Source organism: Parasteatoda tepidariorum, chromosome 7 (genome assembly GCF_982258835.1).
Source record: "Parasteatoda tepidariorum strain Cologne lab strain chromosome 7, Ptep-v5.0, whole genome shotgun sequence".
NCBI lineage: Eukaryota > Metazoa > Arthropoda > Arachnida > Araneae > Theridiidae > Parasteatoda > Parasteatoda tepidariorum.
Genome location: NC_141761.1, coordinates 14,433,312 through 14,445,745, shown reverse-complemented (window position 1 = coordinate 14,445,745; position 12,434 = coordinate 14,433,312). Strand labels below are relative to the sequence as shown.

The window sequence follows — 12,434 nt, the reverse complement described above, 5'->3', positions numbered from 1 at the left end:
ATGGATCAGTGTGCACCTTAAGACATTTTAATAAACAATAAAAACACCTACCTGAACCAGCAAAAAATATCTTATTTTCCATTTTTTCCTAACTTGCTTTCCTTGTGCAAATAAATACCTGTGAAATAATTTTCATTAAAACATAATTAAATTTTTTTCCCCAAAATAAGTGCTTTAAGTATGAATATGAATTGCAATAAAAATAAAACCAATGAGTAACTTTTTTCAAATTCTTATCCTCTGCTGAAAACAAAAGCTTAGTAATTTAAAAAATTCTTAAACATTCTTTAAATTCATCCGAAATTTTTTTTTCATTTCAATTTTTGCATCAATAGATAAACTTGAAACCACATAAGTATAAAATCCATTATTCAATATTAAGTATTTACCAGAATTTTTGGTTATCAATGTACTAAATTAAAAGTCTTAGGAGGACGCCATACCCAGATAAAAAAAAACCCGAATTGGCAAAATCAGTTGTAAGTCTCACACTTTGGGGGCGTCTCTTTGAGGGAGAAGTGAAATGGTACAGTGACAGTGATATATGATAGATGGTCAGTTAAACTATCCCATCCTTCCCTAAGCAAAACTGAACAATATAAGCATTAGTTTTGAGAAGTGATTCTGGGTTTGCGGTCTTTTATTTTTAAACTTCTTAGTTTCATTGTGAAATATCCAGAATAAACATTCTAACCATTTATTTGCATGTAAATATTTAATAGATGCTAGGGGGATTAACTTATATCTTACAATTAATTCGTTTCAAATTCGAACACCAAGAAGAATATAAATTTTTATTTATGTGTGTGGAATTAATATAATTAATTAAAGTAACTTAGTTTTAATAATCGGCGCTAGAACTGCTAAGTATATTGAGCTGTAAATATATGAAGAATTATAATTATAAGAATTCTGAGAAAAATACAATTTCTAAAAACGTAGGCAATTTATTAAGTCATAATAGAGAATTAAAAAATGATTAAAACTTATACTAATATAATAAAAAGCTAATAATAAAAAAATAATATAAAAAAATAATAATTATATTATAAAATATGATAAAAGAAAAATCAAACGCTTTTTAGGTTGCATCAAAGAAAATTTTTGTTTTAATGTATCTTTTTCAATCTTCCATTCACCATTCGGGAAGTTTTAATTTTCTGTAAATAAGGATGATAATTTCTCAATAAATTTTATAATTTATTTCTATTGCTTTGTAATTTTGCTGAAGTTTATGTTTTGTATTTGTCTGAGAATTTTTCTCCTTTCATTTTTAATAGTTTAAGACACAAACGTACATTTCAATATGTGTGTGTGTTAAAGCAAAGGAAAAAGAAAATAAATAAAAAATATTTTTACACAAAAATACTTTTATATTTTTTTCCGTTTCAATAATTTTATATTTGCTTTCTGTTTCATACATTTCAATCTCTATTTGAATTATTAAATTTTCTGTTTGAGTATTATTTATTTTTGTATTTTAGTATTATTTATTTTTATTTATTTACTCTCCTTTTTTAAAGTGAATTTGCACCACAAGTTCCATATTACTTCAGCTTTAGAAAAATGGAATTCAGATACTACACGCTAACAGATGTTTCATCTGTTAGCGTGTAGTTTGATAACCAGCGAATTAACTTTTTTTTATTATTTATTTATTTTGTTATTGTACTCTGTCTACAGTTTTAAAATTTTGTTTTGATCACATCTTGAATTCTCTACTTTCATTTTAATTGTGTATCGACGAAAACACACCTGTTTAGATACATATAAAAGCTAAGAGGTCATTTTTGGGGTCTAAATTTAGTGAAAAAAATGTTCTCGAACTACTTTTTTGATGTATTTCTTATTTACGTAATGAAATATAAACTTATTTATAACGCAGGTAAGTTTGTAGACATATGTCAGAGCTTCGCACAGACAAAAATAAATAATAAATCAAAAATAGAGAAAATGACTGTGTAATAATACAAAAAATTCCATTTTTGTGGGCAAAGCATGCAATTAAAAAAATTCTCTAATTTAAATCATATTTTTTTTTAATAACGATCCTGATCTTTTAATTCTGTATAATCAAGATAAAAACATAAAAAGGAGAGAAATAAAAAATATAAATAACAAAAATACAAAATAGAGAAAATATAAATAGTTTACATGTGTATGTGCATTCAAAGCAGTATAACTTGAGTCACAAGAAATTTACAATTGGAATATTTTATTATGTTTACATATGGTGACAAAATAAGGGCTAAAAACAAGAGCAAAACTCTTATTTTATCACAGATGGAAAAAAGGAATGTAATATCAAAAAGGTAATTAAAGGTAAAATCGGCATAGTAAGTAATGCAATGGTAATTAATTATGGGCATTTATATTCTTAACATTTTCCTGTCATTTTTAAATAGTCATCGAATTTTCCCACGAGATTTAAAAAAGAGTTTCTCAACAAAAGATTGGCGGTTTTTTTCAAAGATAAAACCTATTTTGTAATAAAATACTAAAAATTTGTATTATATATTTTTTTCTTAAAATTTTAATACAACTTGCTAATATCACCAACATACTCCCCAATCCCCATTGTCTAATGATTAAATTATTTAGAATACGTTGTATGTTATTAAATTTATTGTATGTGTTAATGGATTAAAATAAATCAAATGGTGACATAAATTAAAAATTCATTTATTTAAAATGTAGTTTTAGCAATGATTATTTGAATGCATATAAAGTAACGACTTTTAATTGCAAATCTATCTAATTGGTATAACTACTTATTTTAGAGAATAATAATTTTGATTCAATAATTGTGAATAATGCTGACAAAAAGTCAAAATAAAAGAAAATAATACTAAAATATAGAACTAAAATATAAAGTCAGGCAAGAATATGTAAAGCAGATAGGCATTATGATGCACAGCCAATAAAAATTAAGAAATATAATATTCATGTTTATATCTATCAATACTTTATAAAATAAAATAAATGCTGAGCAACAACATGCGTTGTTGAGAAATAAAGAGTATTTGCTAGAAGGAAAATTATAATACGAATCGTTCACACTGTGAAAGTAAAATTTTACTGAGAAAACTCATGATACTAAGCAATTCTGATTTGCCCGAAATGGATTTGCATACAGTAAAAATTGTATAAATTAACAAAGGAGTTTTCTAGTAAATTTATTAACAGTAACATGCAATTAACTTATTTTTTTTATATAGAATTTAATTACTTTATTTGGGTAACCATTGTTTTTTTTAAATTTTTTTTATCAAATTTAGTCTATTTGTTTCTTGGATAACTAAACATTACTACATAATTTTTTAATTCTATTCATTTGATTAAAAGTGGTATTTAAATAGATGTTTTTAAGAACATTAGAATTCCAAGTAATTAGTTTATTTGTCTTAAAATAAAAATAATTTCTATTATCCAATAGACCAACAAAGCAGATATTTTCTTCTTTTATAATACCCAGATCCAAAAAAATTTAAATTATCATGATTACAAAGCAAGGTTAATTCCTAGAGACAAATAGTATTTAATAAAAAAGTATATTCATGAAAATTGAAGATAATTAAATCATCAATAAATATAAAAACAAGTTCGATATTAAGAGTACAATTTTTTTTAGTGCAAAAATAAATTAGCTAAGAGAGATGAAAAATTAGATACTTCCAATATTGTTTCAATTAGAAAAAAAATATCTTTTCCATTTTAAAGATAATTATTAAATAGACTAAAATTAATTGGAATTTCCCAATAATCAAAATCGCAATTAAAGATTTTTTTCAAATTATAGTAATAATTCAAAAGGACATCTCTTAGTTTAGAAAGGGGAATGCTATTGAAAAGATCTTGGAAATCATAAATGGCAATAGAATTAAATTTATTATGTTTAATAAATTCCAAAATTGGTGGATTATTAGTGATAATCCAAGAAAAACTTTCTCTAACAATATTGTTCATAATTTTATTTAAGTAGTTAAAGAAAAAGTTGCCAAGTTTAATTAGGCAAGTATTAGACCCACTTGTGACTGTTCTGAAATTAATAGTAATTTTACAAAATTTAGGACTGATATTTAAGTAAGAAAATTGTATATTGCTAATTTTAAATTTTTAACCTCTTATACAAAGCTAAAAAAAGTTTTAATGATAATATTATTATTTAAATTACGAATTTTAAAATTTTTACTATTTTTTAACTAACTCCGTATTTAAAAGTTCTACATAGAATTTCTAACAGAAGATTGCATAATTATTGTTTGCTCTGTCTATGGGGGTAATTACGAAATTTTTTCGTAGTTGCTTAGTTGGTATATATATATATGTATTATTATTATTAACTAATTAAATATATTTATCCTAAAATGTTTTGATAAGTTGTTATTGCCAAAATTAAGAAGAAATAATAAGAAGAAACATAAGAAAATTCGAAAGAAAGTCTTCCATTCTAACTCATTTTAAAGAAAGCGAATGAAATAAAAACTATTTTCAATCACAATAGAAGACCCCAGGCTATTTAACCCCTCAACTATTCAAGGAAAGTGAAGAGGCTTTTCTCCTAACCCCCAAAAGATCCCCCCTACTAGAACTTATACCCGTATTGGTAAATGAAGGGAGGACAGATGGAAGGCGTGGTTTAGGCTCTTTTCGCAAATTTTTCATCTTTCTTTTATAATAACACATTTCATAATTGAAGAAAATAATTGCGAATTTTTTCTTTCGGAAGCTTGAAATGTATAGTTCGATTACGTGAACTCAAAAATAAAGATTTACTGAATGAATTTTGATAAAAAACATATTTCCAGAAGATAACTCTATTACCGATCTTTCACCTCCATTAATAATTTTAAATTTATAGTAAAACAAAAAGTGATTTCACAAAATCTTAGAATAAACTATGAAGTTTCAAATGCTGAAAGAATTTTTTCAAAATATCAAAATGCAAAAAGGTTATTAGTAAATGAAGCTCCCATAGAAAAAGCATTAGCTGCTGGCATTGAGAGGGTAGGTATTGCGTCCTCTTAACAGCCATACTTAGTTGAGATCCTGAGTTGGAATATTTTTTTTTTTTTCAGTTACGACAAATTGCTTTTTCAATATGCTGATCAATTCAATACAGGAAGAAAATATTGAACAAATTTGATGAAATAGCTTTTCATTTAAAAGAAGAAAAAAAGGTTTTAAAAATGGTTTTGCTTAATTTCTTCCGTTGTGATACATTGTTCCGGTCTCATAAGCTTTTGAAAAGAAAAGTTTTTTTTGTTGTTAAAACCATTTAAAACAAAAATAAAATGTGAAATAATATTTTAAGTCCTTAATTGAAACTAACTAAACCATCCAAAAGTATCTTGAAGTCAGACGTGCCAACCTAGCAAAATTAACATTCAGGAGTTTCCTTAACAAGAATTCAGGAGATTTCAGGAGGGATAAAAAAAAGCGCACGGTATACAATATTTGACACTTCTAAGGAATTTTAAGTAAAAAATTTATTAAATAATAGAATGCAAGAAATTTTACACACTAATGGAGCACAAATTGTGGAAAAATATTAAATAGAAATAAAATAATTAAACACAGATTTAGAAACAAAATTATATTAGGTAGATACTCTTTATTTAAAAAATAAATACAATTTCCTTAATAAAACATTATTCAAAAACCCTTGACACTGTAATAAAAATGAACAAAAACTTTTAAAAAATAAACAAATTGAAGAACTATTTTATTTTAAAAAACCAATTCAATACTAATGTATAATAATACTAATGTTTGTACACTAGAGAATCAATTATCCGGGATGCGCGGGACCATCGCCATCCCGGATGTCTTAATTTCCCGGTTTTCTGGATCGACCAAAAAGTGGTCGTTAATCGATGTTTTATCGAGCCCAAATTACAAGGAAAAAGTGTAAACGCATTTTAAATTAAGAGAAAAAAGAAGAGCACTCCTAAATCGAAAAAGGAAAAAAATTGTAGAAAAATAACATTTAAAAGAATAAAAAAATTTGCAAGTTTAGACAAGAAAAACAAGCTTAAAAGGAAAACTTATTAATCTAAATAAAAACAACACTTGAAAATTATCGAACCGAAACGATAGTTAAAAAACGGCACTAGCATAAATATTAAAACCTGGAACAAGGCAAGATCAATGGAATTTATAAAAAATAAAAAAAACCTAATGATAAAATTTAGGAATAAAAATAATTTATTGAGTGCGAAATTTATCAGGAAAAGGAAAAAAAAAAAAAAAAAAAATCAAACGTAGTGGAATCAGAAAAACAAAACTGCAATCTACTTCATAAATTAATTGTATGTTTAAATTAATAAACAATTTTCCTTTTATTTTTATTTTTTTATAAAAACACTACTTTTAATTAAAGCAGGTGCGATTCCACATCAAGAAAAACTTGCGAATGGTACCGCACTTCCAAAGAATCAGAATTTATTCAAAAGAAAATTTTCTTTATTTTTTATTAATCAATGTCAAATAGATAAATATATTTTTCTCTTTCATCTTCTGTTTGCTGATATGCATGTGCAATTCATTTTTCCCACTCCCTCGTAAATCAAACAGAACACGAAATCAGCATGCCACTCCTCTGAGTTCGATTGACGGCCTAAAGGAGAAAATAAAGATCTAAAATCTTCAAGGACGCAGAAGAAATGACGTTTCTCTGGGTAAACGGGGGAAAAAATTCTCCCCTTTGTCACATTTTCCTCTACTCACCTTCAAGGATGAGTCCAATTTCCACTTTTTTTTTCCATATCGTTTTAGTTCAAAATGGCGGGAGAAACGAGCGAAACTTTATCTGCATACCGCATAAATGGTTCTCTACTGTATGCATAAAAAAAGAGTTGCAGATTTAGCTCTTCGCAATTAAGTCTTGCTAAAGTCATTGGTACATGATTTTTTGAAATTGGTTGCATACTTCCGTTTCTACTCAGACATCCTTAAAAAAAATTTTTTTTTTGAAGACTAAACGAATAATGGATATCACGTTGCTAGTTTACAAGTTTGTTGCCAACCGTGGTAAAATACGAATTGAAAACTATGAAAACAGAAAGATACAATATCAATTATAACAATCGAGAGTACGAGTTTCCCCACTCCTGTACGGACGTCACTCGATATCATCATGTGACGTCATAGCATTCAACTCCCCACGAAGATTCCTACGAATCCCAGTGTAAGGGGGCGGGTGAAGTAGGAGTGTTAAAGAGGGGTAACGTTGAAGAGGAGGGAAAAATAAAGCACGTGCAGCTACGCCTCAGGCAGATGGTAGTTCGATAAGAGGGGATGGAATTCACCCTGAAAGAAAAACAAAACTTCCGCAATCGCGGAAAAATTAGGTAATTTTGAGTTTGGCCGTCGATTGCAGTAAAATTCGGGAGTTTTTTTAATCAATTCCGGAGGGCGGGAGAATAACTCAAAATTCGGGAGACTCCCGCAAAATGCGGGAGAGTTGGCACGCCTGTGGAGTATTTCATTTAACTATTACTTAATCATATTACTTTTATTCGATAAACTTTTCTAAATAGAATATGATCGAAAAGAATATTACTTTTCAATAAGCAATTCAAAAATATAATTTTTTGTTCTTCAAATTTGCTAACATAATAATAAATAAAAGAACTGAATATTGAAGAGTATTGAGTGATTTTGCCCCTGCTTGTGTGTATTATAAAAATATCATATTTTAGAATTATTTAATTACTGTCATTTGTTTACTGTATACCTATATATCATATTATTAGGTTCATCTATATATCTATATAAATCTTTCTTAATTTTTTTCTTATTTGTTTGAAACAATAAAAATTTTAATGTAAAATTAAGGCAATATTTAACTTTTTATATTAAGTAATTAAAATTCCATATAAAACAGGGTAATTCCACTAATACTGATGTTATATTTGTAGACTTGAAATGCATATAACTTAATTAAAAATCCTAAAATACTTTAAATATTTGTTGTAAGGATATCTCTTGAGGTCTTATGCACTTGTGCAGAAACTTTTTAACTTCCGCGAATGTTTTAAAAAAATAAAAACTGTTTGTTATGGACGTAACAGACACAAATATCAAAAGTTTTTCATATATATTCAAGAGATAATATAATAACATTTTTGAAGAGATTCAAGTTCTAAAGATTGTGACTCTCAATAATTAAGAAAAAGCACATATAAATTTCCTACTAGCTTAACATTTGGTGTTACTGACATAACACTCTCTGATTTTATATCATAAATTAGCTTTTACAAAATGGAAACCAATAAAAGATTACAAAAAGTATGACTAATAATTAAGAATAAATAGTTAATGATTTTATGAACATATTTGATAAGTAAGAGAGAATTGTATTAATAAATTTTTGAGTAAAACCAATACTTTTTGTGCACTTTTTTTTTTCTTCAAAATATATGATTATATAAAGATTTATTAAGCAAAAAGTTAGTTTCTTAACCATGTTTGCGATTTAAGTAAGAAATAAATAATGCTCATATTCTGATTTTTACGTAAGAAGTTTACAATGCAGCAGTGAACTTTGTTACAGAGAAAAATTTTTTCTTTTGATGTGTGACAGGCTAGTACTTTTTTTATTTGATTTTTTTCTTTCATTTCAAAAATGTTGTGCAACACCATCAGAAAAATATATACACACTGAAGATCAAGAAGTTTTTTACCTAAGTTCAAGACCCTAAATAAATAGTTAAAAGGCAAATAATCTGAGATCATTGCCTATGAGTATATATTTTTGATACAGTGTATGCAACTGCTCTTTACACAATAATTTAGTCATTTGTTCAGTGTGCACATTTTACTTCATTTTGTTGTTGCATAATAATGAAGTTCTTACTAAAATACACCTGATTTTTGCATTCTCGAAAGTATAAAGATGTTGCTCTGTTTTTAAGTAACAATGTTCAAGAAATAGAAATTTTGATAAGATTTAAAAAACTTTAATGTTTTAGTGAATGCTAAATTAAATTTAGAACAGTTTAAAGCAGGTTTTTGAAAAAAAAAAACCCAGCTCACATGGGTTTTTTCGAGAAAAAACCCCCAATTTTGTCAGGGGATAAGTGGGTTTCACGAAAAGACCTCACCGAAGATAAGTTAGTTTTTTCAAGAATATTCTACATTCATATTAAATATAAATATTAGATATACAGAATAAGGATTGATTGATTATTATCAAAGGAAGAAACAGTTAGGAGATTAACTATTTCAGTCATTTTTATGCCTTGTAAATGATTGCATAATGATACAATTACTAAAATGATTCATGAATAATAAGTTATGTGATTAGTTATGAATTAAATAAACACATAACTTGCTTTTAAGTTAAAGAATGGTATTTTTAGAAGCATTTATGAAATGAAAAGCACATATTGTTTTGTTGCACATGGCACAAAAAATTATGAATTTTTTTTTTTACTATACATTTTGCTTTTAAAATGAATGAAAAAAGATAATAAATTTAAACAGTTGTTTTTTAAGTATTCAAAGTACTTAAGATTTTAATGAACACAAAGGAATTATTTAAATTTAATTGATAATTATGTATGAATATCCTTTCTTATATATTTCTATATCTCTACAATATGCATTCACATTTAATAAATAATTAGATGTTTACTATTTAACTTAATCTTTCTTTTGTAATAAACAAAATGTTTAACAAATAAAATATTAACAACAAAAATACGATTCATAGATACGAAATAAAATGCATCTTCATTCAAATGCAAAATATAAATGTAATATCTCTTTATTTCTTCGTATTAAAATATTTAAACATAACAGAAACTATTTCTGCTTTTCAGTCCTTAAGCAATTTCACAGTTTGAACTGAACTAATCTAAAATGAGAAATACAATATGGATGAAAAATTAAAAGAAATGTTTTGGCTTTCAAATGATATTCTAAATTGTTTTAATTATTTATTATTTGTTAAATTTTTTAAGATGTATAACTTTTTGTTCTGATACTCTTGATTCTTCAAAACATGAAAACAAATGAAGATTTTAAAATAATAGATTTGAAGAATCAAAAGATTTGGATTTTTGATACATCTTTTTATTTTAAGTAATGATGCTAGCAAAAACTGCAAAATTAAATTGTCCAAATTTAGGTTAGAGACCATCCACTAACTATATACATGGTTCATGGCCTTTCCCATAGGATTTTTTTTTTAACTTTTTGAGAATTCCATCATTTTATGAGGAAAAAAAAACTTAAATAACAATTTCGCTTTCTCATTTATTTATTTATTTTGTGAATTTAGGAGCTTATGAGCTAATTTAAAATTTTTAATAAATGCAGTAACAAATCATTAGGGTGGAGTTTAATAGTTTCACTAATGTCGATTTTTCTTTTTCATATGATTTTAAAAAAGAACAATTCCAATCAACAGTACAATAATCATATTGTATAATTTTTAATTAAGGAGTAGATGCCTTATCCACAAAATTGTTCTTAAACACAAATGCTGAGTTGCATATTCACTTAATTTTTATTTTGAAATTATTTAAACCCTACTTTAAAATTATTTAATTAAAGAAATTTTCAACTAAATTATAAATTTTAATTAAATATTGGCATTAGAAGAGGTTAACTAATGGAAACTTGTTTTTTTTTTATACAACAGTACCATTTAAATCTTCTAAAATATTGATGTCAAACTATTATGAGTTGTTCATTGCTCCATTAATAAAATTTTATTGAAACTGTAAAAACTTTCTGTTCTAAACAAAATTGAAATTAAAAACAGTATATTTTATTGTATCTGTAATACATCAAACTAAAAAGTTAGCAACAACAAACAGTTAAAAAACATTAAACTGCAAAATTAAATTAAATTTAATTAAATATATAATAAAGATACATTTTATTCTGCCTGCAATAATATATGTCTCTTTTTAATTTGTTGTTTATCCTTTTTAAAAGTAGTCTGATATGTGTATATATTGTACAAAAATGTATGCATTGTAGAAAATGTTTGTATTGTATGTTGCACCATTATTGACCATTTTACTACAGAAGATAATAGTTTTTCAACGGGACACAGAAACTATGAACATTTTAAAAACTTGAAAGATCAAGTTAGATATTTTTGGAAGATCTCGGCATTTTAATTAAGGATATTACAGTGAGGTGTGTAAAAGATATTTCTTAAATGGAATTTACTGCATTGCCAAAAAGTAAAATAACTGATGCTTTAAAAAAGATTCATTCATTTAAATCAGTTGATTCTTTTAACACATGAAATTAAGGTACTTATAATTGATAAGTATATTCTTAAGAATGTAATTTTTTTAAAAGTCTATCAAGAAGGTTAATTCAAGAGAAATAATTAAAGGGCAGCGATGTTTGTAAATTATTATTTGATATTCAAAAAAAAAAAAAAAAAAAAATTTAAATGTGGATAAAGTAGTATAAAACTTTTAAAACAATTCACTGTTTAATGAACATGTTTCAATTATATCCATTTAGTTTTAAATTTATTTAAATTCAAGTATTTTTAAAACCTTATAAATATGTAGTTTGTGTTTATAAAAAAATAAAATTTTATTGAAATTCATGAGGTTGTTGAACTTGAATAAAATTTTGATTTTACTGAGTGATTATATAGTTGCAATTAAATAATAATATTGAGTTTTAAATTTATATAAATTCAAGTATTTTAAAATTTTAAGAATATGTCGTTTGTGTACATAAAAAATGAAATTTTATTGCAATTCATGAGATTGTTGAGCTTTAATAAAAATTATTTTGATTATATTCAGTAATTAGATATTGTTGTAATTAAATAATAATCTTAACTATTTTAGTTTGGAAAAATAAAGTATTTTAGCTACATATTTGTTTTTGAATAAAATTAAGTATTATTAATACATTTTATCATAGTTTAGATTAAAAAATGAAAAAAATCTGATTTAAATTTTAAAAAAAAACTTATTTCAATTTTTAATTAATTTATCTTTTTTTAAAAATCATTCATTTCACCAACCCTAGTCACAACAGTTATACTTTTTTTCTAAATAATAACAATAATTGAAGGTTTTTAAGAAATTCTAAATTTCGATTAGTTGATAGATGTTCATAGTAGTAAACAGAGCTGAATATTGATGAAATAAAATAGATGAATAATAAGAAAGAACATAATTCTATAAGCAGCATTTTTATGTTATCTATAACCTCTAAAAAATAAATGCATTTAAAAAAAAATCACCTCTAGCAGTCTTTTTAGATTTCAGACCATACGATCTCTTCCCTTCCCACAATGCAGGCCAGCGTTCTTTTTGTTCCAATTTTACAGCCACATCTCAAGGAAGTAAGTAATTTGTTCCAGGTATGAATCCAGGCTGATCTTGCTAACCTGTTACAGATTTAATAGCAACAAGCAGATTAGAATATTTATTAAAACAACA

The 12,434-nt window shown here is 25.3% G+C and overlaps 1 pseudogene across 1 annotated transcript in view; it reads right to left on the bottom strand.

Annotated features, from left to right (window-relative positions):
* The window catches only part of LOC147806882 (nonsense-mediated mRNA decay factor SMG8-like), a 59,877-nt pseudogene that overhangs the window by 19,005 nt on the left and 28,438 nt on the right, over positions 1-12,434 (bottom strand). Inside the window, exon 14 of the transcript XR_015435739.1 lies at positions 12,236-12,382. The product of XR_015435739.1 is annotated as a nonsense-mediated mRNA decay factor SMG8-like (transcript). The remainder of the gene's footprint in view (positions 1-12,235; positions 12,383-12,434) is intronic.